Genomic DNA, 26,259 nt, shown 5'->3' on the forward strand with positions numbered 1-26,259 from the left:
GAAGGATCATAAAATCTATTGATTGTTTTGCAAACTCATTAAATGCTACTTTTAACGATTGTTATTCCATTTTAGCAGTATCAGCAACATCAATTCCATAAAATGTAATACCGAGGAATGGACTAAAATGAATATGAGCTCGTTTTCAGTTGGTATCGTCTAATGCGCCAACCTAAATCTAGCATGGACGAAAACGTAAAACAAAAACACAAACGAGAGTAAGGATAAAAGTAATGCTGGAGAATTGGAAATTAAATTAAATGCATTTGTTAATGAGATTTTGTTTTTACGTTGGCCCCTTTTGTTCCAAATCGATTGAGTGTAAGAGTTATGAAGTTCATTAGTGAGTACAAAGCAGAAGAGGATGGAGGATGGATGCAAATGGAATTTGAAATTGAAAATCCACATTTAATGGAGTGTGGGAAAGTTTTAATTAAATGTATGCAAATATGAAATGTTAATTGCCAAGTGCAGGTAGATTCTGATATCAATTTTCCATGGGGAGTGAAGATAAGTTAGCTTTGTCCCCACAGCTTTGGTGGTAGTCAAACCAATCGGAAGAATATCAGGTTAGGGATATTTAAGGAATATTGTTGAAATGAAGACTAGGGAATAAATTCATTGGAACGTATAGAAAACCATTGAGCTGATATTTAAAGTAGGGGCAGGAAGCCATTCTGGTTCAATGCTTAGCATAACCGACTTGCATACACAGGATCGTGGATTCAATCCCTGCTTCCACCGAACATCTAAAAGTTTTTCATCTGCGGGTAATCCCCCGTCAGTGATGTTGGTGATATTTCTGAGAGATTCAAAGCTTCACTGCAATGTGAAATGTCGTTCGAACCCTACTATAAAAAATGAGGTCTCTAGTCATTTGCCAAACATGGAATATTAAAATTCAGTCAATTAGTGACCCCGAAAAAGTATTGAATTCTCAAAAAAAGGAAATGTTTCGTTCTCCTCCAATTTGAAATCCTAGAGTAGAGAGAGCGAGAACCAAGATAAACAAGAAGAACTGGTGGTGGGAACGCCTCCTCCAATGGCTCAAGAAAATCTATCTATGAATTCTATTTTCGGTGACCCTATACGAAATGGGAGGGAGCCACCGTGGTAAAATGGTTACCATTCCCGCCTTGCATACGCAAAGTCGTGGGTTCGATTCCTGCTTCGACCGAACACCAAAAAGTTTTTCAGCGGTGGACTATCCCACCTCAGTAATGCTGGTGACATTTGTGAGGGTTTCAAAGCTTCTCTAAGTGGTTTCACTGCAATGTGGAACGCCGTTCGGACTCGGCTATAAAAAGGAGGTTCCTTGTCATTGAGCTTAACATGGAATCGGGCAGAACTCAGTGATAAGAGAGAAGTTCACCAATGTGGTATCACAATGGACTGAATAGTCTAAGTGAGCCTGATACATCGGGCTGCCACCTAACCTAACCTAACATAACCTTTACCAAATAGGAGCGGTTGAACTTTCCCGTGTTTCTGTGAAAATTCCATCATTCTCGACGATTTGGTTCAAGCAAGTTGCCAGTCAATTCATTGCATCTGGAATAACATCGGATTGACACTAAATTCCCTAGAATTATTGGAGCCATTGAGATAAGCGACTTGGGAGCCACCGTGGTACAATGGTTAGCATGCCCGCCTTACATACACGGGGTCGTGGGTTCAAACCCAGTTTCGAGCAAACGCCAACAAGTTTTTCAGCAGTGGATTATCCAACCTTAGTAATGATGGTGACATTTCTGAGGGGTTTAAAGCTTCGCTACGTAGTTTCACTGGAACGCCGTTCGGGCTCGGCTATCAGAAATATGAATTCTATTTTAGGTGACCCTATATGAAATGGGAGCGGTTGAAATTTCCCGTGTTTCTGTGAAAATTTCATCATTCTCGACGATTTGGTTCAAGCAAGTCGCGAGTCAATTCATTACATCTGGAATAACATCGGATTGAAAATAAATTCCCTAGAATTGTTGGAGCCATTGAGGTAAGCGACTTGGGAGCCACCGTGGTACAATGGTTAGCATGCCCGCCTTACATACACGGGGTTCGTGGGTTCAAACCCAAACACAAACAAGTTTTTCAGCAGTGGATTATCCAACCTCAGTAATGATGGTGACATTTCTGAGGGTTGTAAAGCTTCTCTACATCTATTTTCGGTCACCCTTTACGAAATGGGAGCGGCTGAAATTTCCCGTGTTTCTGTGAAAATTTCATGATTCTCGACGATTTGGTTCAAGCAAGTTGCGAGTCAATTCATTACATCTGGAATAACATCGTATTGACACTAAATTCCCTAGAATTGTTGGAGCCATTGAGGTAAGCGACTTGGGAGCCACAGTGGTACAATGGTTAGCATGCCCGCCTTACATACACGGGGTTCATGGGTTCAAACCCAAACACCAATAAATTTTTCAGCAGTGGATTAACCAACCTCAGTAATGATGGTGACATTTCTGAGGGTTTTAATGCTTCTCTACGTAGTTTCACTGGAACGCCGTTCGGACTCGGCTATCAAAAGGATGAATTCTATTTTCGATGACCCTATACGAATTGGGAGCGGTTGAAATTTCCCGTGTTTCTGTGAAAATTCCACCATTCTCGACGATTTGGTTCAAGCAAGTTGCGAGTCAATTCATTACATCTGGAATAACATCGGATTGACACTAAATTCCCTAGAATTTAGGTAAGCGACTTGGGAGCCACCGTGATACAATGGTTAGCATGACCGCCTTACATACACAGGGTCGAGGGTTCAAACCCAGTTTCGACCAAACACCAACAAACATTTCAGCAGTCGATTATCCAACCTCAGTAATGATGGTGACACTTCTGAGGGTTTTAAAGCTTCTCTACGTAGTTTCACCGCAATGTGGAATGTCGTTCGGACTCGGCTATCAAAAGGATGAATTCTATTTTCGGCCACCCTTTACGAAATGGGAGCGGTTGAAATTTCCCGTGTTTCTGTTAAAATTCCACCATTCTCGACGATTTGGTTCAAGCAAGTTGCGAGTCAATTCATTACATCTGGAATAACATCGGATTGGCACTAAATTCTCTAGAATTGTTGGAGCCATTGAGATAAGCGACTTGGGAGCCACCGTGGTACAATGGTTAGCATGCCCGCCTTACGTACGCAGGGTTCGTGGGTTCAAACCCAGTTTCGACCAAACACCAACAAGTTTTTCAGCAGTGGATTATCCAACCTCAGTAATGATGGTGACATTTCTGAGGGGTTTAAAGCTTCGCTACGTAGTTTCACTGGAACGCCGTTCGGGCTCGGCTATCAAAAATATGAATTCTATTTTAGGTGACCCTATATGAAATGGGAGCGGTTGAAATTTCCCGTGTTTCTGTGAAAATTTCATCATTCTCGACGATTTGGTTCAAGCAAGTCGCGAGTCAATTCATTACATCTGGAATAAAATCGGATTGAAACTAAATTCCCTAGAAATGTTGGAGCCATTGAGGTAAGCGACTTGGGAGCCACCGTGGTACAATGGTTAGTATGCCCGCCTTACATACACGGGGTTCGTGGGTTCAAACCCAAACACAAACAAGTTTTTCAGCAGTGGATTATCCAACCTCAGTAATGATGGTGACATTTCTGAGGGTTGTAAAGCTTCTCTACATCTATTTTCGGTCACCCTATACCAAATGGGAGCGGTTGAAATTTCCCGTGTTTCTGTGAAAATTCCACCATTCTCGATGATTTGGTGCAAGCAAGTCGCGAGTCAATTCATTACATCTGGAATAACATCGGATTGACACTAAATTCCCTAGAATTGTTGGAGCCATTGAGGTAAGCGTCTTAGGAGCCACCGTGGTACAATGGTTAGCATGCCCGCCTTACATACACAGGGTTCGTGGGTTCAAACCCAATTTCGACCAAACACCAACAAGTTTTTCAGCAGTGGATTATCCAACCTCAGTAATGATGGTGACATTTCTAAGGGTTTTAAAGCTTCTCTACGTAGTTTCACTGGAACGCCGTTCGGGCTCGGCTATCAAAAAGATGAATTCTATTTTCGGTCACCCTATATGAAATGGGAGTGGTCGAAATTTCCCGTGTTTCTGTGAAAATTCCACCATTCTCGACGATTTGGTTCAAGCAAGTTGCGAGTCAATTCATTACATCTGGAATAACATCGGATTGACACTAAATTCCCTAGAATTGTTGGAGCCATTGAGATAAGCGACTTGGATAACAGGACATAGATTGTAAAACATTTTAGGTAGATATGGATTTCAGTAATATTCCATGTTTTGTATGGCTAACAAATGGCTTGGGATTACTTTAGGCCAATGATATTATGCTCTGATATTCTGGTAATGAACTTGTTAACATTATTGGTCAGACTTATAGGGTGGCTGATATATAATGCAACAAAGTAAATCGCTGTATCTTTTCTTATTACACCCTTAACCACATAGTGGTTGGGATCTGTGTTTCCAGTATTTTTCTGGCTCTTGTCCCAAAATTATATTTAAATTCCTCACAAAAATCCCCAAAACATTTTGACAAGTTCTTAAATAAATTTTTGACAACATTTTCTATAGAAATAAATTTTTCGCAAAATTTTCTATAGAAATAAAATTTTCGCAAAATTTTCTATAGAAATAAAATTGTGACATAATTTTCTATAGCAAAATTATTTTGACAAAACTTTTTATAGAAATAAAATTTCGACAAAATTTTCTATAGGAATAACATTTTGCCAAACTTTTCTATAGAAAAAATTTTGACTAATTTTCGTTAGAATTAAAAATTTTGACTAAATTGTTTATAGAAATAAAATTTTGACAAAATTGTTTATAGATATAAAATTTGCGCATAATTTTCTATAGAAATAAAATGTTGACAAAATTTTTTGTAGAAAAAAAATTGTGACAAAAGTTTCTATAGAAATAAAATGTTGACAAAATTTTCTATAGAAATAAAATTTTCTATAGCAAAATTATTTTGACAATAATAGAAATAAAATTTTGACAACATTTTCTATAGGAATAACATTTTGCCAAACTTTTCTATAGAAAAAATTTTGACAAATTTTCGTTAGAATTAAAAATTTTGACTAAATTGTCCATAGAAATAAAATTTTGACAAAATTGTCTATAGATATAAAATTTGCGCATAATTTTCTATAGAAATAAAATTTTGACAAAATTTTCTATAGAAATAAAATTTTGACCAAATTTTGTATAGAAATAAAATTTTGGCAAAATTTTCCTTAGAAATAAAATTTTGGCAAAATTTTCCTTAGAAATAAAATTTTGACAAATTTTTCTGTAAAAATAAAATTTTGAAAAATTTATTTATAGAAATAAAGTTTTTACAAAATTTTCTATAGACATAAAATTTTGATAAAATTTCCTATAGAAATAAAATTTTGGCAAAATTTTCTATAGAAATAAAATTTTGACAAAATTTTCTATAGAAATAAAATTTTGGCAAAATTTTCTATAGAAATAAAATTTTGACAAAATTTTCTATAGAAATAAAATTTTGACAAAATTTTCTATAGATATAAAATGTTGACAAAATTTTCTATAGAAATAAAATTTTGGCAAAATTTTCTATAGAGTATAAAATTTGAACAAAATTTTCTATAGAAATAAAATTTTTATAAAATTTTATATAGAAATAAAATTTTGACAAACTTTTCTATAGAAATAAAATTTTGGCAAAATTTTTTATATAGAAATGAAATTTTCGCAAAGGTTTCTACAAAAATAAAATTTTGACAATATTTTCTATAGAAATAAAATTTTTACAATATTTTCAATAGAAATAAAATTTTGACAAAATTTTCAATAGAAATAAAATTTTCGATAGAAATAGAATTTTGACAAAATTTTCTATAGAAATAAAATTTTGACAAAATTTCTATAGAAATCAAATTTTGGCAAAATTTTCTTTAGAAATAAAATTTTGACAAAATTCTCTATAGGAATAACATTTTGCCAAACTTTTCTATAGAAAAAAATTTTGACTAATTTTGGTTAGAATTAAAAATTTTGACTAAATTGTCCATAGAAATAAAAATTTGACAAAATTGTCTATAGATATAAAATTTGCGCATAATTTTCTATAGAAATAAAATTTTGACCAAATTTTGTATAGAAATAAAATTTTGACAAAATTTTCTATAGAAATAAAATTTTGACAAAATTTTCTATAGAAATAAAATTTTGACAAAATTTTCTATAGAAATAAAATTTTCGATAGAAATAGAATTTTGACAAAATTTTCTATAGAAATAAAATTTTTACAAAATTTTTGATAGAAATAAAATTTTTAAAAATTTTTCTATAGAAAAAAAATCTTTGACTAATTTTCTATAGAAATAAAATTGTGACAAAATGTTCTATAGAAATAAAATTGTGACATAATTTTCTATAGAAATAACATTGTGACAAAATGTTCTATAGAAATAAAATTTTGACAAAATTTTCTTTAGAAATAAAATTTTGACAAAATTTTCTTTAGAAATAAAATTTTCGCAAAATTTTCTAAGAAATAAAATTTTGACAAAATTTTCTATAGAAATAAAATTTTGTCAAAATTTTCTATAGAAATAAATTTTTGACAAAATGTTCTATAGAAATAAAATTTTGACAAAATTTTCTATAGAAATAAAATTTTGACAAAATTTTATATAGAAATAAAATTTTGACAAAAGTTTCTATAGAAATAAAATTTTCGCAAAATTTTCTATAGAAATAAAATTTTGGCAAATTTTTTTTATATTTTCTATAGAAATAAAATTTTCTTTAGAAATAAAATTTTCGCAAAATTTTCTAAGAAATAAAATTTTGACAAAATTTTCTATAGAAATAAAATTTTGACAAAATTTTCTATAGAAATAAATTTTTGACAAAATGTTCTATAGAAATAAAATTTTGACAAAATTTTCTATAGAAATAAAATTTTGACAAAATTTTCTATAGAAATAAAATTTTGACAAAAGTTTCTATAGAAATAAAATTTTCGCAAAATTTTCTATAGAAATAAAATGTTGGCAACATTTTCTATAGAAATAAAATTTTAGCATAATTTTCTATAGAAATAAAATTTTGGCAAAATTTTCTATAGAAATAAAATTTTGGCAAAATTTTCTATAGAAATAAAATTTTGGCAAAATTTTCTATAGAAATAAAATTTTGACAATATTCTCTACAGAAATAAAATTTTGAGAAAATTTTCTATAAAAATAAAATTTTGAGCAAATTTTCTATAAAAATAAAATTTTGACAAAATTTTCTATAGAAATAAAATTTTGACAAAATTTTCTATAGAAATACAAAATTGACAAAATATTCTATAAAATAAAATGTTGACAATATTTTCTACAGAAATAAAATTTTAACAAAATTTTCTATAGCAATAAATTTTTGACAAAATTTTGTATAGAAATAAAATTTTGGCAAAATTTTCTATAGAAATTAAATTTTGGCAAAATTTTCTATAGAAATAAAATTTTGGCAAAATTTTCTATAGAGTATAAAATTTGAAAAAAATTTTCTATAGAAATAAAATTTTGACAAAATTTTCTATAGAAATAAAATTTTAGCATAATTTTCTATAGAAATCAATTTTTGACAAAATTTTCTATAGAAATAAAATTTTGACAAAATTTTCTATAGAAATAAAATTTTGACAAAATTTTCTATAGAAATAAAATTTTGACAAAATTTTCTATAGGAATAACATTTTGCCAAACTTTTCTATGGAAAAAAATTTTGACTAATTTTCGATAGAATTAAAAATTTTGACTAAATTTTCTATAGAAATAAAATTTTGACGAAATTTGCTGTAGAGAATAAAATTTGAACAAAATTTTTTGTAAAAATAAAATTTTGAAAAAATCTTCTATAGAACTAAAATTTTAACAAAATTTTCTATAGAAATAAAATTTTGACAAAATTTTTATAAAAATAAAATTTTGACAAAAGTTTTTATAGAAATAAAATTTTTCAAGAAAATCTCCACAAAAATTCCCAAATTTTTGGAAATTCGCCACCAAATCCCCAAGTTTCCAACTGAGAAATTTGGTCTTCATTCAAGAAGAGATATTCCCAATTTGGGGAAAAATCCCCTAAGCTGGCAACATTAGGTCAGGGTATAATAACTTTGATCTAGTTGTCTGTCTATGTATATGTTGTTCGCTGGATTCCGGTTGCAATTATAAACCGATTTTGATGAAATTGGGTGCAGAGTTTTCCATTGGTTTCCATTGATGGCCGCTATTGCATTTGGAAAATATAAGATCAAATTTAGATATAGCTCCCATATATATGTATCGCCTGATTTCGACAAATATGGGGTCATATTATGCTTATTTACTAACCTATTGTTGTAAAATTTAACACTATGTTTTTTTTTTCGGTAGTACCCTTTAAGTCTACAAAATAACATTGAAATCGGTTCAGCTTTAGATATAGCTGCCATATATATGTATCGCCCGATTTTTGCCAAATTTGGCCATAAAACCCTTATTTATTAACCGATCTTACTCAAATTTAGCACAATGTAACCTTAGGTAGTACAAAATAAACCAACGAAATATTATCTACATCGGTTTAGATTTAGATAAAGCTACCATATATATGCATCGCCCGATTTGTCCAAATTTGGCAAAACAAAACCGTTGTTTGCCAAATATTTCAATGATTCACAAAAAAAATGGCTGCATTTATGTTCTCCATTAAAAATAACTGGGGATTTGTGATTTTAAAGAATTTACACTTGGTGATATTTTGCACAGATATTTTTTTCCAAAATGAATTTATGTCAGATTCAAGTTAAGCATAAGAGTTCGCAAAACAACTCGCAATTTGCTATTATTTCGCTATACCATTACGACTATCGGAATATGGGGGAATATTTTAGCATTGTCACTTACGTATCTTGGCCGTGTTATTTACCTGCAATGGAAAATTAAAAAAGTTGACTGTTAATGAAATTTAAATAATAAATATAAAAACAAAATTATCTAATGATATAAATAAAAAAATGTGTTTTGTATATACAAGGAAATTTTGAATGCATAATATACTGACATTTGGCAAACGATTATCACACACATTGCATTTTTGTTGAACCACAGTAAATATCATTGTTATTGTTAGAGACTGTTAATCAAACAGCCTGGGAGAATTTTTGCAGCTATACAAACAATCCCCCACCCCCGGACATGAGGAATGAAGTGGCCTTCTCAATTATTTGAATGTTATTTGACATTGAGACATGGTAGCATGCTACAGAGAAGCTCCCCTTCAATTTTCATTTATAACAAGTCTGCCATTTAATCGAAAGTTAAAACTCTCGTATTTACTTAAAACCATTTTAACAGTCATGATGATTCAAAACAGCTGAACAACCATTTGCTATAATAGTTTTCATTCAGCCCTTCTCCACTCCTCCGTGCCCAATGTGCTTTCCAAATGCTCTATAGATTTGAGTATGTTTTGTCTCTCAGTACCAGAAGTAGGAAATAACTCACCTGCATTCATTCAATTGCTCTTGTGATGATGCTCAACGTTTAGTAAGTGGGGGGGTGGGGAGAAGAATGTGTCAGGCTTTAACTGCTAGCTAGCACTCGAGAGTTGTATTGTGGTTTGTGTTCCGGGTTTAGAAATGTACCCCCTCTCAGTAAGAGGATAACCCTAACATATTTGAAATTCAAGATCTGTATTAAGTTGGTCATGGTGGCCCCCTTCTTTCCCCTATCCAACAAACTATTGGGTACTCAAAAACATTTATGAGCACTTTCTTCGGTTCGTTGAATGTGTGGTTTTATTGCCAGACATTTTGCTCTCTCTCTCTTTTAAAACGCACAAAAAAAAAGAAAACACAGCTTTTCCACTAGCAAATCATTTGTTTGCGTGTGTGTGTGTCTGTGTTTGTGTGATAAAGTAAATGTGAAGTTCTCAACTGGAGAAAGAGAAAATGTTTCACAGTGTGTGATTATAATTTATGGTCTGTGACCTTTGTGTTAAAAGGACAAAAATGCTACATTTAATGCCAGCCAACAATTTGCATATGGAGATTTTAGATTTTTTAAAGCTATTATCCTGGCATAGTTGTTTTTGTGGTGTTATTTAACAATTTAATGATTTTTAGTAGAAAATATCTTTTGTGTTTTTGTCTTGATAATGTTAGCTAGCTAAAGTAGAAATCTATGTCACTCTAAATTCGCGTTTAAAGGAGGGCTTATTGGTGACACAGCTGTGTATGGAGAATTCGGTGGACACCAATTTCTACGTGTATTTCAGGGAGGTCCGGAGATACGACAATGGATCTAGCATTTAACTGTGGTAGGTGTGTGAACATTAATTCTCACATATTGAGAAATTAGCAACAACTAGGTAATGGAGAAATGAGAAAACACCCAATGGTTACTAGAGGAGAATTTTCGAGTTTATTTGTTATGTTCACCGTTTGAGATCGGGTAAACGGTGAGTATAGCCTACCAAGAAACTTACATACGTACATACATAGTTATTCACAATAGTAATGTCGATAAATTTAAGAGCGTTTTTAACCTTTTTTAAGGCCAAATTTTTAATTAACAATAATTCAATTTTTTCAAATTGAAGTCAACGCCTCTGCCTTTACATGAAAGAACCTGAGGTAGTCATTGATGCATTGCCATTTTGTATAGAAAATTATTATGTACAATTTTATATAAAAGTGTTTTTCGGAATAGAATAAAAAATGACCGGGTTTAAACCGGTTATTCGAACCTAGTTTTAGTCGATAAATTTTTCGGAAACCCACATCACTACACGCAAAAAAATAATTCTTTCCTCCCAAACGAAATTTTAGACAAACAAAGTTCGTTTCTCATTTGCTTTTCGTTGAAACGAAGTGTATTTGGAAGAAAAGTATATTCTTTTTGTGATAAACGTTTATTCTTTTCCAGGATGTAATAACAATTTCATAAAGACTAACTCAAAAAAATTTTTTTCTGGCTAATTGCATTTTCCCTCACATCTTTCTCACTTCCACGAAGTTTTTTATTTCTTAGCACCTTTTTCTGTAATACAAGTAATGTAGAAGAAATTATACGATTTTATAAATTTTAAATTTTTTTACCTTTCGCCTGGACGGAGAATCGAACCGCGGACCATGCAATTTGTAAGCCAACACACTATCCACTGAGCTATGTAGCCGTTATAGTCATCAATAGACAATTACCCATATAAGTAATATTTATATAGCATAGCTTGCGGCGCCCACGAGCCGATTAAACAAAGTTTATTTAACAGAAAAATACATTTAGTTGGGCACCGTGGTGCAGTGGTTGCTACGTCCGACTTGCATGCCAAGAGTCGTGGGTTCGATCCCTGCTTCGACCAAAGTTTTTTTTTTTTTTTTTTACATATATTCCAGAGATGGTCGAAAGATTCCGAAAAAATGTTCAACATTACATTCTACTATATTAAATTTTGCTATGAACTTTAAAATGTGTCTTATTAAAGACCTAAAGTCAGAAAAGAACAGTGTTTGAGATAAACGAAATGGACTGTGTTTTTGGTTCAAAAATAACTTTTTTTATTGAAAAAATAAAAATTTTGTACCAAATGAATTTTTTTGGTGATAAAAGTGTATACTTTTCGAAGCAATTCAAAAAACTCTAACAAAAGAAAAACGTTTTCGGTACACGTTTTCCAAACGTTTTTTTTCTTTGCGTGTATGTTTGCGAATGTTTGTTGTTATTGAATTTAGATTTGGAAAGTGCCTCAGGTAAATTTATATTTTTTTAAATCGTTTATGAATATAAACCGGTTAATATATCTGGTTCTAAGGGAAGTTTGAATGTAATAAGTGCCGCATTGTAAACATTTTAGTTTTAAACAAAATATGGATATAAACCGGTAATATATCTGGTTCTAAGGAGAATTCAGTATATCTGACATAAGCGTCGCAAGTCAATTTTTTTTTCATGTTAAACCGGATATGGATATGAGCCAGTTATTATCTCCGGTTCTAAGGAGAATTCATATCTAATAAGTGCAGCAGGGGAAACATTTTATAAAAAATTGCAAGATTAAAAAAAAAACAAACACTTTTTACTTTTCTTTCTATGTTCGAGTTTAGCCGTTAAAACCAAAAATAAATCAGTAAAAAAGGTATAAAATTAGACCTCTTTGATTCAAATTTTATTATAACTTGATGGGGAAGAGTCCAAAGCAAATTTTCATAAAGTTTAAAAATGGGCTATTAAAGAAAAGTAATTGTTAAAAAATGGTGATTTTAGCGGCTAAATTCGAACTTAATATCCGATTTTAACAGAGCTATCTTCGCTATTTATTTATTTTTTTATTTTTCTTTCTAAACCAGCTATTGATATAAATCGGTTAATTTTTTTCGGTATTAAAGAAAATATCGACACAAATTTCACTTTGATGGATAGGTAAGCTAAAAACTAGGTAATATCTCCTATTTTATGGATATAAACCGCCTACCATCCTATTGGACCATTCTTATGTTGTGCACTTGTGGAGCCGATGTAGAGAGACTCTCACAAAACTTAACGAACGTTGAGCTATGATCTCTACGAATGAATTTTAAGGGTGAACGCAATGGCACTATTGAACTTGTAGTGATGAAGGAAGAGACTGAGAGATACGTAGAAGAAGCAATAATTTCAAAAGAGAAATAAAGAGAGCATTGCACTAAAGAGAGTGTTAAAAGAAAGAAGTATTCATCACCCCATACATTCACTTATTATTATGGGGGAATATGTGTTTTGTGTGAAATTCACCACGTATGAGCAAAGAGACTATGCGGCGTTACTCTAGTAAACGTTCTCTTTTATTCATAGGGAGAAGTATAATATTATTAGTGATGAAATGTATCTTTAAATAAAAAACAAGTAAGGAAAGTCTTAAGTCGGGCGGGGCCGACTATATTATGCCCTGCACCACTTTGTAGATCTAAATTTTCGATACTATGGTCATATGAGTGTAAATCGAGCGAACTATATATATAGGAGCTATATCTAAATCTGAACCGATTTCAATAAAATTTGACACACTTGACTATTTACACTACTAATTGTACTCCTAATGCAAAATTTCAAGCAAATCAGGGTAAAACTCTGGCTTCTGGGGCCATATAAGTCCATATCGGGCGAAAGATATATATGGGAGCTATATCTAAATCTGAACCGATTTCAATCAAATTTTGCACACTTGACTATAGTACTAATTGTTCTTCTTGTGCAAAATTTTCAGCAAATTAGGGTAAAACTCTGGCTTCTGGGTCCATATAAGTGCATATCGAGCGAAAGATATATATGGGAGCTATATTTAAATCTGAACCGATTTGTGCCAAATTTAAAGGCGATTGGACTTAAATTGCGATCTAGACTTTGATCACAAAAATGTGTTCACAGACAGACGGACGGACGGGCAGTTGGACATGGCTATATCGACTCAGAAGCCCACCCTGAGCATTTTTGACAAAGACACCATGTGTCTATCTCGTCTCCTTCTGGAGACGAGATAGACACATATTTATATCCTGCTCCACAGTGTGGCGCAGGGTATAAATATGGGAAACATTTTAATCTGAACCAATTTTGAGGCAACTTGGCAAAAGTGTTTTTATGATTTATCGGTCGATAGATATGTATTAGAAATAAAGGAAAATTTGAGTAATTTTTACAAGTTTTCGACTAAGCAGTGGCGATTTTACAAGGAAAATGTTGGTATTTTGACCATTTTTGTCGAAATCAGAAAAACATATATATATATATGGGAGCGATATCTAATTCTGAATCGATTTCAACCAAATTTGGCATGCATAGCTACAATGATAATTCTACTCCCTGTGCAAAATTTCAACTAAATCGGAATAAGAAATTGGCCTCTGTGGTCATATGAGTGTAAATCGGGCGAAAGCTATATATGGAAGATATATCTAAATCTGAACCGATTTCAATAAAATTAAGCATACTGGACTATACTACTAATTGTACACCTAGTGCAAAATTTCAACCAAATTGGATTAAAACTCTGGCTTCTGGGGCCATATAAGTCTATATCGGGCGAAAGATGTATATGAGAGTTATATCTCAATCTGAACCGATTTCAATAAAATTTGGCACACTTGACTACACTACTAATTGTACTCCTACCCAGCAAAAAAATATGGAAGTTCTTCCAAAGGCACAACTTTAAAAGCACTTCCAGAAGATGTACTCCCAATGATGTTCTTTATTTTAACTACACAGGAAGTTCTTTTCATTCAATTTTTAAAATAAATGTACTCCCAATGATGTTCTTTATTTTAACTACACAGGAAGTTCTTTTCATTCAATTTTTAAAACAGACGTTTTTTATATTTTTAATGGTCAATTTTAACTTTTTATGTTTCAAATTGGTTAAAAACAGTATAAGAATCTATAAAAAGGTACAAATTATTTAAATTTTGTCAAAAAAAAAATGCTAAATCCAATTTGAAAAAATTGTGAATTTTTGAAAATATTTGAGGTCAAACATTTCAGACAAGCGTCAGAATCCATTAAAAATTATAAAAAATTATTTATTTGACAAAATATCACAGAATTTTTTAATTTACATCCAAAACATTGAATTCGGATCACACCTAAAGAAGTGATGTAAATTCAGTGCACCGGCTGTTGAAATGGGGGACTTCCGTCCTATGACAAGCCCATGTTAAATTCATCGCTTCTGTGTCAATTTTGCACCACTTCCGGATCCAAAAAGAACATTTTCATTACTTTTTTGGCGACGCTTTTTTTTGTTGGGTAGTGCAAAATTTCAACCAAATTGGGATAAAACTCTGGCTTCAGGGACCATATAAGTACATATCGGCTGAAAGATATATATGGGAACTATATCTAAATTTGAACCGATTTCAATAAAATTTTGCACACTTGACTATACGACCAAGTGTTATGTTTGTGCAAAATTTCAAGCAAATCAGGGTAAAACTCTGGCTTCTGGGTCCATATAAGTGCATATCGAGCGAAAGATATATATGGGAGCTATATCTAAATCTGAACCGATTTCTTCCAAAAACAATAGGGTTCTATTCTGACGCAAGACAGGAACTTGTGCCAAATTTGAAGGCGATTGGACTTAAACTGCGATCTAGACTTTGATCACAAAAATGTGTTCACAGACAGACGGACGGACAGTCGGACATGGCTATATCGACTTAAAAGCCCACCCTGAGCATTTTGCCAAAGACACCCTGTGTCTATCTCGTCTCCTTCTGGGTGTTGCAAACATATGCACTAACTTATAATACCCTGCTCCACAGTGTGGCGCAACACTTCTCGGAATACATAAAGAGAAGGATTACAAAAATTTCTCTCTGTCCATCTCTGGACTAGACTCTCATAAATTTGTTTTCTCCTAGAATTTCTAGTTTGACTAATTTAACTAATTTTTACTTAGGTATTTGGTTATATTGGGAACATGTAAATATATGGGTTTCCTCTCTCAGATTACAACTTTGTAGGTTTCTTCAAATTGTCTATGATTTTAGATTCAAATTCGCCTTCTTAAATTTTTCACTTTAAACGAAAGTGACAATTCCTTGAACCCATTTGATTGTCACAATTAGAGGTCTGCACAATTGCATTTGTAAATGCAGAGTACACGTGTACTTGCTACATGAGTACATCTATTTGAGAGAGTCGCAAAACAATTGGTACATATTTTAATGAACATCAAAAGCCACGAGTAACTTCTTGTTGCTACTCTGATGTCTTCACTACCAACAAACACATATTCCTCTTTCTCTCTTATTGAAGTGTACTCAGATTGATCACGTCGAGTATGTTGCGAGAACAAAACTTCATAGAGTACTCCATGTACCACGTGAAGTTTCAGAAATACAAGAAAACAGTTACTCTCCATAATATATGTTTTCGGATTGATATAAAGAACGGAAAACGTTAAGGTAAGTGTGTGACATACATAAATATATGAAATATGTGACATACATACATATCTATGATTAATAATAATGGAAAGTTTTGCTTCGCACATAGCTAAGCAATACTTGTGGTACCACGTGAAGTGAAGAGAATCCATGTTGTACTTTTTCTCAAGTACTTACATTTTTATTGTTCCTTTTTTTCGGAACACATATTGTTTCGGATAAGTACTTGGTGGTATTTGACAAGCAAGCGTTCTCTTCACTTCACTACTTGCGCTCTGAGAGAAAGACAGTGTATGTACTATATTCGACAGCGAATTGCATACATGTAGTGAAAAGTTATTCGATGCAGACCTCTAGTCACAATCACTTCGTGGACCAGTGTTGAATTCTTAGCTTCTTATGGTCTCTATGTGTATTTTAAGCGATTTTTTCCATTTCATGAGAAAGTGTTGAAAAACTTTCTTTTAGAACTTTAGAACTTGGCTTTTCCTAATTCCATTAGCCCATTACCAATAAAGTAATGACCACTGGGAAACATGGACCAAATGATGGCAAAGAACACAACCAAACAGGCTGTCCTAGTAAAGGAATAAACAAAAGGACAAAATAATTCCATGGAATGAAACCAAAAGTAAAGTGGGGAAACAAATGCGACAGGGGGGTCGGGGTAGTGTGCAATTGTGTGGAGGCTAGGAAAGCTGAAGCTGAAACCCTATCAAATTAACACCATGTGGCGCCAAATGTCTCAGTTAATTTAGAGGACATCCAGAGTATACTCATGCACAGCATCTACACAAAACATTCCAAGAAAAGTCATGGCTGAATGACTCCTGTTTGACTGGTTAGATGACTGGCTGGCTGGTTGGTAGCTGACAATACCAAGTGCAATACACTTGAGACCTTTGTAGTCGGGACATCATAGTGCGTTTACTTGGCGTCATTGTCGTCGTCATCATCATCATGAACAACGTTGGTCACAGGCCAACACCAGTTAGCTCTCGTAGAAATATAAGCATCAACAATCCATGGGGACATTGTAAACGACAACTGTTCTCTCTCTCATAATTCCCATGAAAAAGCCAAAGAGTTTGCTTTTGATGATGACCTAGTCATGAACCCCATCTTTGTTGATTCCCTCTCTCCTCCTCCCCCCACACACTACTTATACACTCTTGGCGAAAATTCGATATGTCCTATTAACATTAGATTTCTGTAAAGTTGTTCTCTTTTCTCATTTTATATCGTCCGTATGCACCACTGCAACATATGGCCTTAATTAGACTAAGACTAAAGCACTTGTGCTCTTCCTTTAAGTTTTCTCCCCAAAAAGCCAAGATTAAATTTTAATTTTAGACAAAGACCTCGTAATAGTGTTAGAATGAAAAACTTTGTGATTTTCTGGGTGTGAAAACTGCTTTTGTAAAACTCTATGAAATTGGTAAAATTTCATTAAGAGCTCAAGTGAATTTTGATGATGGTGCATGAACCAGAAAACTAAACAAGGGAAAGGGGCTGGCGGTGGTGGCAGAGAAATTGTAAATTCTATTTGGGTGTGGGTTTAAAGGAAATGTGTGATTTTGAAATGAAATTGCATTCAGTTCCAATTAGGAAAAGTGTTTTGGAAAATCATAAATATTTATTTAATTATTTGTTTATAATATTTATAACCATAATAAATTATGGATATAAATAATAGAAAAAAGTTTTTTATATTTTTTCAATAAATTTAATTTTTTGAAATAAAAAAATTGTGTTTAAGCTTAAAATTAGGTGGATTCAATAATGATTAATTGCTCTAATTTATATTATGGAAATTACTTCAACCACGGAAATTGTTATATCAATCACATCTATATAAACTTTTAATTCAATAAAAGCATTTATTTCATTAATTGTAATTGATTCCGTTAATTTTTACTAGTGATCATTTTTCTGTGTGATTATAGGAATCATAATTCGTCATTCAGTTTGTGATACATACAAATATTGAACTATATGGCTCTAGATCATTAAGAATATATATGTATTTGTTATGAAACACAGTTTAGAATTAGGATCCACTCTCTTTCATTGAGAGAGAAACAGAGAGAGAGAGAAAGAGCAAAGGTTGTAGAAGACAATGAGTATGAATAACAATGAGTGTAATGCAAAGCGGCCAAATTAGTTATTTTATAGAATAAAATATATTTATAGACTTTGTAACATTGCTAGAAATTAGGTAGAAATCAACAATTAGTGATAAGCGTTGCCGAAATTTATTTTAGTTTTTATGCCACCCATCATTTAACACATCGAAATATTGGCATAAACTGAGAGAACATTACCAAGTTCCAAAGATTTTGTCTTTTCAATAATGATTTTGTCATTGATTTTGGGCCACAAAAAAAAAAACAAAAAACAGAATTGCACTAAGGATGCAATTAAGGCGCAATCTACTTTTAAATTTGATTTTAGGTTTTAGTATATGGGCAAAAAAAAAAAAAAAAAAAACAGAATTGCACTAAGGATGCAATTAAGATGTACTTTTTATACCCTGCGCCACACTGTGGAACAGGGTATTATAAGTTAGTGCATATATTTGCAACACCCATAAGGAGACGAGATAGACACATGGTGTTTTTGGCAAAAATGCTCAGGGTGGGCTCCTGAGTCGATATAGCCATGTCCGTCTGTCTGTGAACACATTTTTGTGATCAATGTGTAGGTCGCAGTTTTAGTCAAATTGACTTCAAATTTGGCACAAGTATGTGTTTTGGCTCAGAATAGAACCCTATTGATTTTCGACGAATTCGGTTCAGATTTAGATATAGCTCCCATATATATCTTTTTTTATATGGACCCAGAAGCCAGAGTTTTACCCCTATTTGGTTGAAATTTTGCACTAAGAGTACAATTAGTAGTGTAGTCAAGTGTGCCAAATTTTATTTAAATCGGTTCAGATTTAGATATAGCTCCCATATATATCGTTCGTCCGATTTACACTCATATGACCACAGTGGCCAATCTTTTACTCCGATTTAATTGAAATTTTACACAGAGAGTAGAATTGGCATTGTAGCTATGTGTGTCAAATTTGGTTGAAATCGGTTCAGATTTAGATATAGCTCCCATATATATCGTTCGTCCGATTTACACTCATATGACCACAGTGGCCAATCTTTTACTCCGATTTAATTGAAATTTTGTACAGGGAGTAGAATTAGCATTGTAGTTATGCGTGCCAAATTTGGTTGAAATCGATTCAGATTTAGATATAGCTCCCATATATACGAGATGTTCCTTGTAAAATCGTCATTGCTTGGCAGAAAAGTTGCAAAAATTACTCTAATTTTCCTAAACTTCTAATACATATATATCGAGCGATAAATCATAAATAAGCTTTTGCGAAGTTTCCTTAAAATTGCTTCAGATTTAAATGTTTCCCATATTTTTGCACCCACCACGATAGAATGGCGACGGAGGTATAATATGTTTGTCATTCCGTTTGTAACACATTGAAATATCGTTTTCCGACTATATAAAGTATATATATTCTTGATCAGAGAGAAATTCTAAGACGATATAAGCATGTCCGTCTGTCTGTTTGTTGTAATCACGCTACAGCCTTCAATAATGGCGCTATCGTCCTGAAATTTGGCACAGGTTCGTCTTTTGTTTGCAGGCAGGTCAAGTTCGGAGATGGGCTATATCGGTCCAAGTTTTGATATAGTCCCCATATAAACCGACCTCCCGATTAGGGGTCTTGGGCTTATACAAACTGTAGTTTTTATCCAATTTGCCTGAAATTTGATATCTAAAGGTATTTTAGAACCACCAAAAAGTGTACCGAAAATGGTGCCTATCGGTCCATGTCTCGGTATAACCCTCATATGGACCGATTTCACCATTTCCTTCTTGGGCGACTAGCAAGTGTATTTTCTATCCGATTTACCTGAAATTGGAAATCTAGAGGCATAAGCGTAGGAAGGCCTCTGGGGAGGGGGCTTAGACCCCCCCAGAAAAATTTTAGCCCCCCCCAGAATTTGAAAACCTATTTACGATTTTACATTTTTATTAAAATTAAACAAGTATATACTCGTAGAACGCACAAAGTTCCACTAAAGACTTTCATGCACAATCGAATTACTTGGGTTGTGGTAGAAGTCTGATATTTATGAAATAAAGCTGTGGTTGAACTTATTCTTTCATAAATTAATATCTTAATAATGCTGCAAAAAAGCGTCGCCAAAAAAGAAGTGAAAATGTTCTTTTTGGGTCTGGAAGTGGTACAAAATTGGCGGAGAAGCGATGAATGTAATATGAACTTGTCATAGAACGAATGTCCACCGTTTCAACAACCGTTGCAATGAATTTGCATCACTTCTTAAGGTGTGATCCGAATTCAGTGCTTTGAATGTGAATTAAAAATTTTGTGATATTTTCCCAAATAAATAATTTTTATTCTTTTTTATGATTTTTAATGCATTCTAACGCTTGTTTGAAACGTTTTTTCAAATATTATCGATTTTTAGCATTTTTGTGGCAACATTTGAATAATTTGTACCATTTTATTTATTCTTACTCTTTTTTTTAACTATTTAAAAAAAGAAAACAAAAAATTACGCATTAAAATATAAAAAAATGAAGTAAAAAACTTCCTGTGTAGTTAAAATAGTTGTGCCTTTAGAACAACTCCCAATTTTTTGCTGGGAAAAGTGTGGAACTACCCTACGGGAAATGGATCAACCACAGAACTGGTACAGGACTAGTCCCTGGTGTGTATGGACCGGTCCCAGTTCTGATCAAAACGTATGGAAGGGACCGTCCACTTTAACATGGGTTTGTCATTGACGGAGTAAACTTACATTTTAGGACGCGTCTTGGACTCATCCCAAAGGACACGTCCTGGGACAATTTAGCAGGAGCAACCCATAAAGAGGTCCTCAGGAACCAGTCTCGGACAAACTCTTAGAAATCTCTTTCAATTTGGGCTCCTAATCGAACCCGAAATGAAAAAAAAAAAACTTGAAATATGTCAAACAAAAGGTTATTCTGATAATTTTATTTCACTAAATGTGAAAATTGCAACTAACTGGAGCACAGGTACCAGTTCTGTGATAGGTCCGTCAGTGGCAATTTGCACCAATTTCCCGTAGGGTACTTTTAGTTGATTTATTATAAATTGATTATCGAGCTATTTTGATGCCTATTTTTTATTCAATTTTATGAAATAAAACATTAGTTGAACCTATAAGTTCAGTCTAAAAAGTTTTAGCTAGGGGGGCTATAGCCCCCCCCTAGGAAAATTGTCTAGCTACGCTAATGTCTAGAGGTATTCTACGACCATAAAGAGGTGTGCTGAAAATGGGGTGTATCGGTCCATGTTTTGATATAGCCCCCATATAGACCGATCTCACGATTTTTATTCTTGGGCTTCTATAAACTGTATTTTCTATCCGATTTGCCTGAAATTGAAAATCTCGAAGTATTTTGGGGCCATAAAAGTGTGTGTCGAAAATGGTCCGTACCGGTCCATGTTTCGGTATGGCCCCCATATAGACCGATCTCCCGATATTGCTTCTTGGGCGTCTAGAAAATGTATTTTCTATCCGATTTGCCTGAAATTGAAAATCTGGAAGTATTTTTCGACCTTAAAATAGGGTATATCGGTCCATGTTTTGGTATAGTCTCCATAAAGACCGATCTCCCGATTTTACTGCTTCTAGAAACTGTAGTTATTACCTGATTTGCCTGAAATTGGAAATCTAGAGTTACTTTGGGACCAAAAATAGGTGTGCCGAAATTGAGGTGTATCGGTCTATTTTTTGGTATAACCCCCATATAGACCGATCTCCCCATTTTACTTCTTGGGCTTCTAGAATCCGTCGTTTTAATCCAATTTACCTGAAGTTAGAAATCAAGAAGTATTGTAGGAAAATAAAGATATGCGACGAAAATGGTGATTATCGGACCATGTTTTGATATAGCCCCATATAAACCGATCTCCCGAAACCTTTATATATAGCACGGATATGATATGGTATCGAAAATTTAGATCTACAAAGTGGTGTAGGGTATAATATAGTCGGCCCCGCCTGACTTTAGACTTTCCTTACTTGTTAATTTTAAATTTGAGTTAGGTTTTAGTTTAGGATTCTAATGTGACCCAAACCAGAAACTTGTGGCAAATTTGAAGTCGATTGGACTAAAACTACGACCTAGATTTTGATTACAAAAATGTTTTCACAAACACACGGTCAGGCGGACGTGGCTAGATCCACGCTGAGCATTTTTGCTAAAGACACCATCTATCTATCTCATCTCTCTATAGAAATAAAATATTGACAAAATTTTACATGAAAAATTTTGAAAAAATTTTCTATAGATATAAAATTGTGACAAAATTTGCTATAGAAAAAAAATTGAAAAATTTTTCTAAAGGAATAAAATTTTGACAAATGTTTCTTTAGGAATAAAATTTTGACAAAAATTTCTATAGAAATAAAATTTTGGCAAAATTTTCTATAGGAATAAAATTTTGATAAAATTTTTTTTGAAGAAATAAAATTTTCACAAAACTTTCTTCTACAGAAACAAAATTTTCTATAGAAATAAAATCTGGAAAAAAATTTCTATAGAAATAAAATTTTGACAAAACTTGCTACAGAAATAAAATTTTGACAAAATTTTCTATAGAAATAAAATTTTGAAAAATTTTCTATAGAAATAAAATTTTGAAAAATTTTCTATAGAAATAAAATTTTGAAAAGTTTTCTATAGAAATGAATTTGTGACAGTATTTTCTATAGAAATAAAATTTTCACAATTTTTTTTTTTTATAGAAATAAAGTTTTGACAAAATTTTCTTTAGAAATAAAATTTTGACAAACTTTTGTATAAAAATAAAATTTTGACAAAATTTTCTATAGAAATAAAATTTTGACAGTATTTTCTATAGAAATAAAATTTTGATAAAATTTCCTATAGAAATAAAATTTGGACAAAATTTTCTATAAAAATAAAATTTAGACGAAATTTTCTATAGAAATAAAATTTTGACAAAATTTTCTAGAGAAATAAAATTTTGACAAAATTTTCTATAGAAATAAACTTTTTACGAAACTTTCTTCTACAGAAACAAAATTTTCTATAGAAATAAAATCTGGAAAAAATTTCTATAGCAATAAAATTTTGACAAAACTTGCTACAGAAATACAATTTTGACAAAATTTTCTATAGAAATAAATTTGTGACAGTATTTGCTATAGAAATAAAATTTTCACAAAATTTTCTATAGAAATAAAATTTTGACAAAATTTTTTTATAGAAATAAAGATTTGACAAAATTTTCTTTAGAAGTAAAATTTTGACAAAATTTTGTATAAAAATAAAATTTTGATAATATTTTCTATAGAAATAATATTTTGACAAAATTTTCTATAGAAATAAAATTTGACAAAATTTTCTATAGAAATAAAATTTGACAAAATTTTCTATAGAAATAAAATGTTGACAAAATTTTCTAGAGAAATAAAATTTTGACAAAGTCTTCTATAGAAATAACATTTTGACAAAATTTTCTATAGAAATAAAATTTTGTCAAAATTTTCTATATTGAAATGAAATTTTGACAAATTTTCTATAGAAATAAAATGTTGACAAATTTTCTATAGAAATACAATTTTGACAAAATTTTCTATAGAAATAAAATTTTGACAAAATGTTCTATATTGAAATGAAATGTTGACAAAATTCTCTATAGAAATAAAATTTTGACAAAATTATCTATAGAAATTAAGTTTTGGCAAAATTTTCTATGGCAATAAAATTTTGTCAAAATTTTCTATATTGAAATGAAATTTTGACAAATTTTCTATAGAAATAAAATTTTGAAAAAATTTTCTATAGAAATAAAATTTTGACAAAATTTTCTATAGAAATAAAATGTTGACGAAATTTTCTATAGAAATAAAATTTTGACAAAATTTTTTTATAGAAATAAAGATTTGACAAAATTTTCTTTAGAAGTAAAATTTTTTAAAATTTTGACAATATTTTCTATAGAAATAAAATTTTGACAAAATTTTCTATAGAAATAAAATTTGGACAAAATTTTCGAAAGAAATAAAATTTTGACAAAATTTTCTAGAGAAATAAAATTTTGACAAAGTTTTCTACAGAAATAAAATTTTGACAAAATTGTCTATTGAAATTAAATTTTTTCAAAATTTTCCATATAACATTGAAGCATTTTAAATGAATTTATCGACTAAAAGCTTTTCAAAAATTTGCTGCATATATAAAATCCAAGATTTTTGGTTACGAAATCCAATGATGCGGATTTCGTTATTTTAAAATTGAATTTGTCATCTTTTCATTAAATTTCTCATGGTACAATAAATTTAGCTGTTGTTCCTTTTTTTGGTTTTTGTTTATTGTAAAATAATTCAATCTTTTCAAATATGGAAACATTTCTTTTACAATATTGAAAGAATGAAAAAATGGATGAACGAAAAAAAAAACAAATAAACTCTGATTGTTTATCGATATAGGAAATGCAACAACCAGTAATGCATTTCCTTTCTTTCAGCCCTCCCAGAAAAATAAGAGGGTTTTCATATTGCTTTTGGCCAATGCAGAACCTTGAAGTACTAACCTCAGGGGGGATGATTGGCTAAAATGTAGAAAGCGAAAACAAAATTGCCACCGTGTTGAAAGGGAATCAATTCTTTGTTTTTTTTTGGCTCTGATTCTACTCTATATAGATTTTTTTGTATTTTCTTTTGTTGCAAACGGTAAGTGTTCTGGTTTCTGAACACACAAAGTCTGTTCAACTCATATATTTTTCCTTCTGGCGGATGACATTGGATATCATCGGAAACCCCATAACAAACATACAATGATTTCAAAAAAAAGGGGTAAAATGGACCAGAAACAAGAAGAAAATAAGATGAGAAAAACAGACACACACACCCACAAACTGAAAGAAATCTAAAACGTTGGGAACTTTTCCTCGTTTTTCTAAAACGAATGGAAATATTTTTTTGTGTGGCTTTGGGAATGCTGGAATGGATTGTGGGGCTTAACTCATTTTCTGCTTCTACAATAGCCTCTGGAATATAGGAATATCCCAGTAGACATTTTGCACTCACATACATATATAGGGAGTCTATATAAATATCTGGGACGGTGTAGCCCATCTTCGAATTTTATTTTTTACCATGCATGTCAATTTTTGGAAGAAATCTAAAATCAATAGGGTTCTATTCTGAGCCAAAGCACATACTTGTGCCAAATTTGAAGTCGATTGGACTAAAACTGCGACCTAGATCTTGATTACAATCACGGACAGTAAGTTCGGCCAGGCCGAAGCTTATGTACTACCCTCTACCATTTATTGCGTAGAGACTTCTTCTAAACACTGCCATCAACACTCGAATTACTTGGGTTGCGGTAACGCTTGCCGATGGCAAGGTACCTTAAAACCTCCTAACACCGTCATTTAAAATGTTAGTAAGTCCATACGTGGTATATATTAAATTAAAAAAAAAAAAAAACGATTAAATATGTACATAATTCAGTTTGACAAAATTTTCTATAGAAATAAAATTGTAACAAAATTTTCTATAGAAAAAAAATTTGACAAAATTTTCTATAGAAATGAAATTTGACACAATTTTCTATAGAAATAAAATTTTGACAAAATTTTCTATAGAAATAAAATTTTGACAAAATTTTCTATAGAAATAAAATTTTGACAAAATTTTCTACAGACATAAAATTTTGACAAAATTTTCAATAGAAATAAGGTTTTGCCAAAATTTTCGATAGAAATGAAATTTTAACAAAATTTTCTATAGAAATAAAATTTTCAATGGAAATAAAATTTTGACAAAGTTTTCTATAGAAATAAAGTTTTGACATAATTTTCTATAGAAATGAAATTTTAACAAAATTTTCTATAGAAATAAAATTTTGGTAGATTATGTTTGGCTCGAGTGGCATGATTATGAACCGATATGGACCACTTTTTGTGTGATTGAGGATCGGCTATATATAACTATAGACCGATATGGACCAATTTTGGTATGGTTGTTAGCGGCCATATACTAACACCACGTTCCAAATTTCAACCGGATCGGATGAATTTTGTTCCTCCAAGAGGCTCCGGAGGTCAAAACTGGAGAACGGTATATATGGGGGCTATGTATAATTATGGACCGATGTGGACCAAGTTTTGCGTGGTTGTTAGAGACCATATACCAACACCATGTACAACATTTCAGCCGGATCGGATGAAATTTGCTTCTCTTTGAGGCTTCGCAAGCCAAATCTGGGGATCGGTT

General features: G+C 31.8%; 1 protein-coding gene across 8 annotated transcripts in view; it reads right to left on the minus strand.

The window, feature by feature from the left end:
- Positions 1-26,259, minus strand: part of LOC142235782 (sodium-coupled monocarboxylate transporter 2) — a 406,987-nt gene that overhangs the window by 157,304 nt on the left and 223,424 nt on the right. For 3 of the 8 annotated variants that reach the window (XM_075307177.1, XM_075307316.1, XM_075307261.1), the window contains one exon: positions 8,913-8,934. The exons of 4 other annotated variants lie outside the window; for them this stretch is intronic. The gene's annotated coding sequence lies outside the window, so the exon portion shown is untranslated. Of the gene's footprint in view, positions 1-8,912; positions 8,936-26,259 lie in introns of all 8 variants that reach the window. One more of the 8 variants, XM_075307104.1, reaches the window with a different exon arrangement.

Source organism: Haematobia irritans, chromosome 1 (genome assembly GCF_050003625.1).
Source record: "Haematobia irritans isolate KBUSLIRL chromosome 1, ASM5000362v1, whole genome shotgun sequence".
NCBI classification, from domain to species: domain Eukaryota; kingdom Metazoa; phylum Arthropoda; class Insecta; order Diptera; family Muscidae; genus Haematobia; species Haematobia irritans.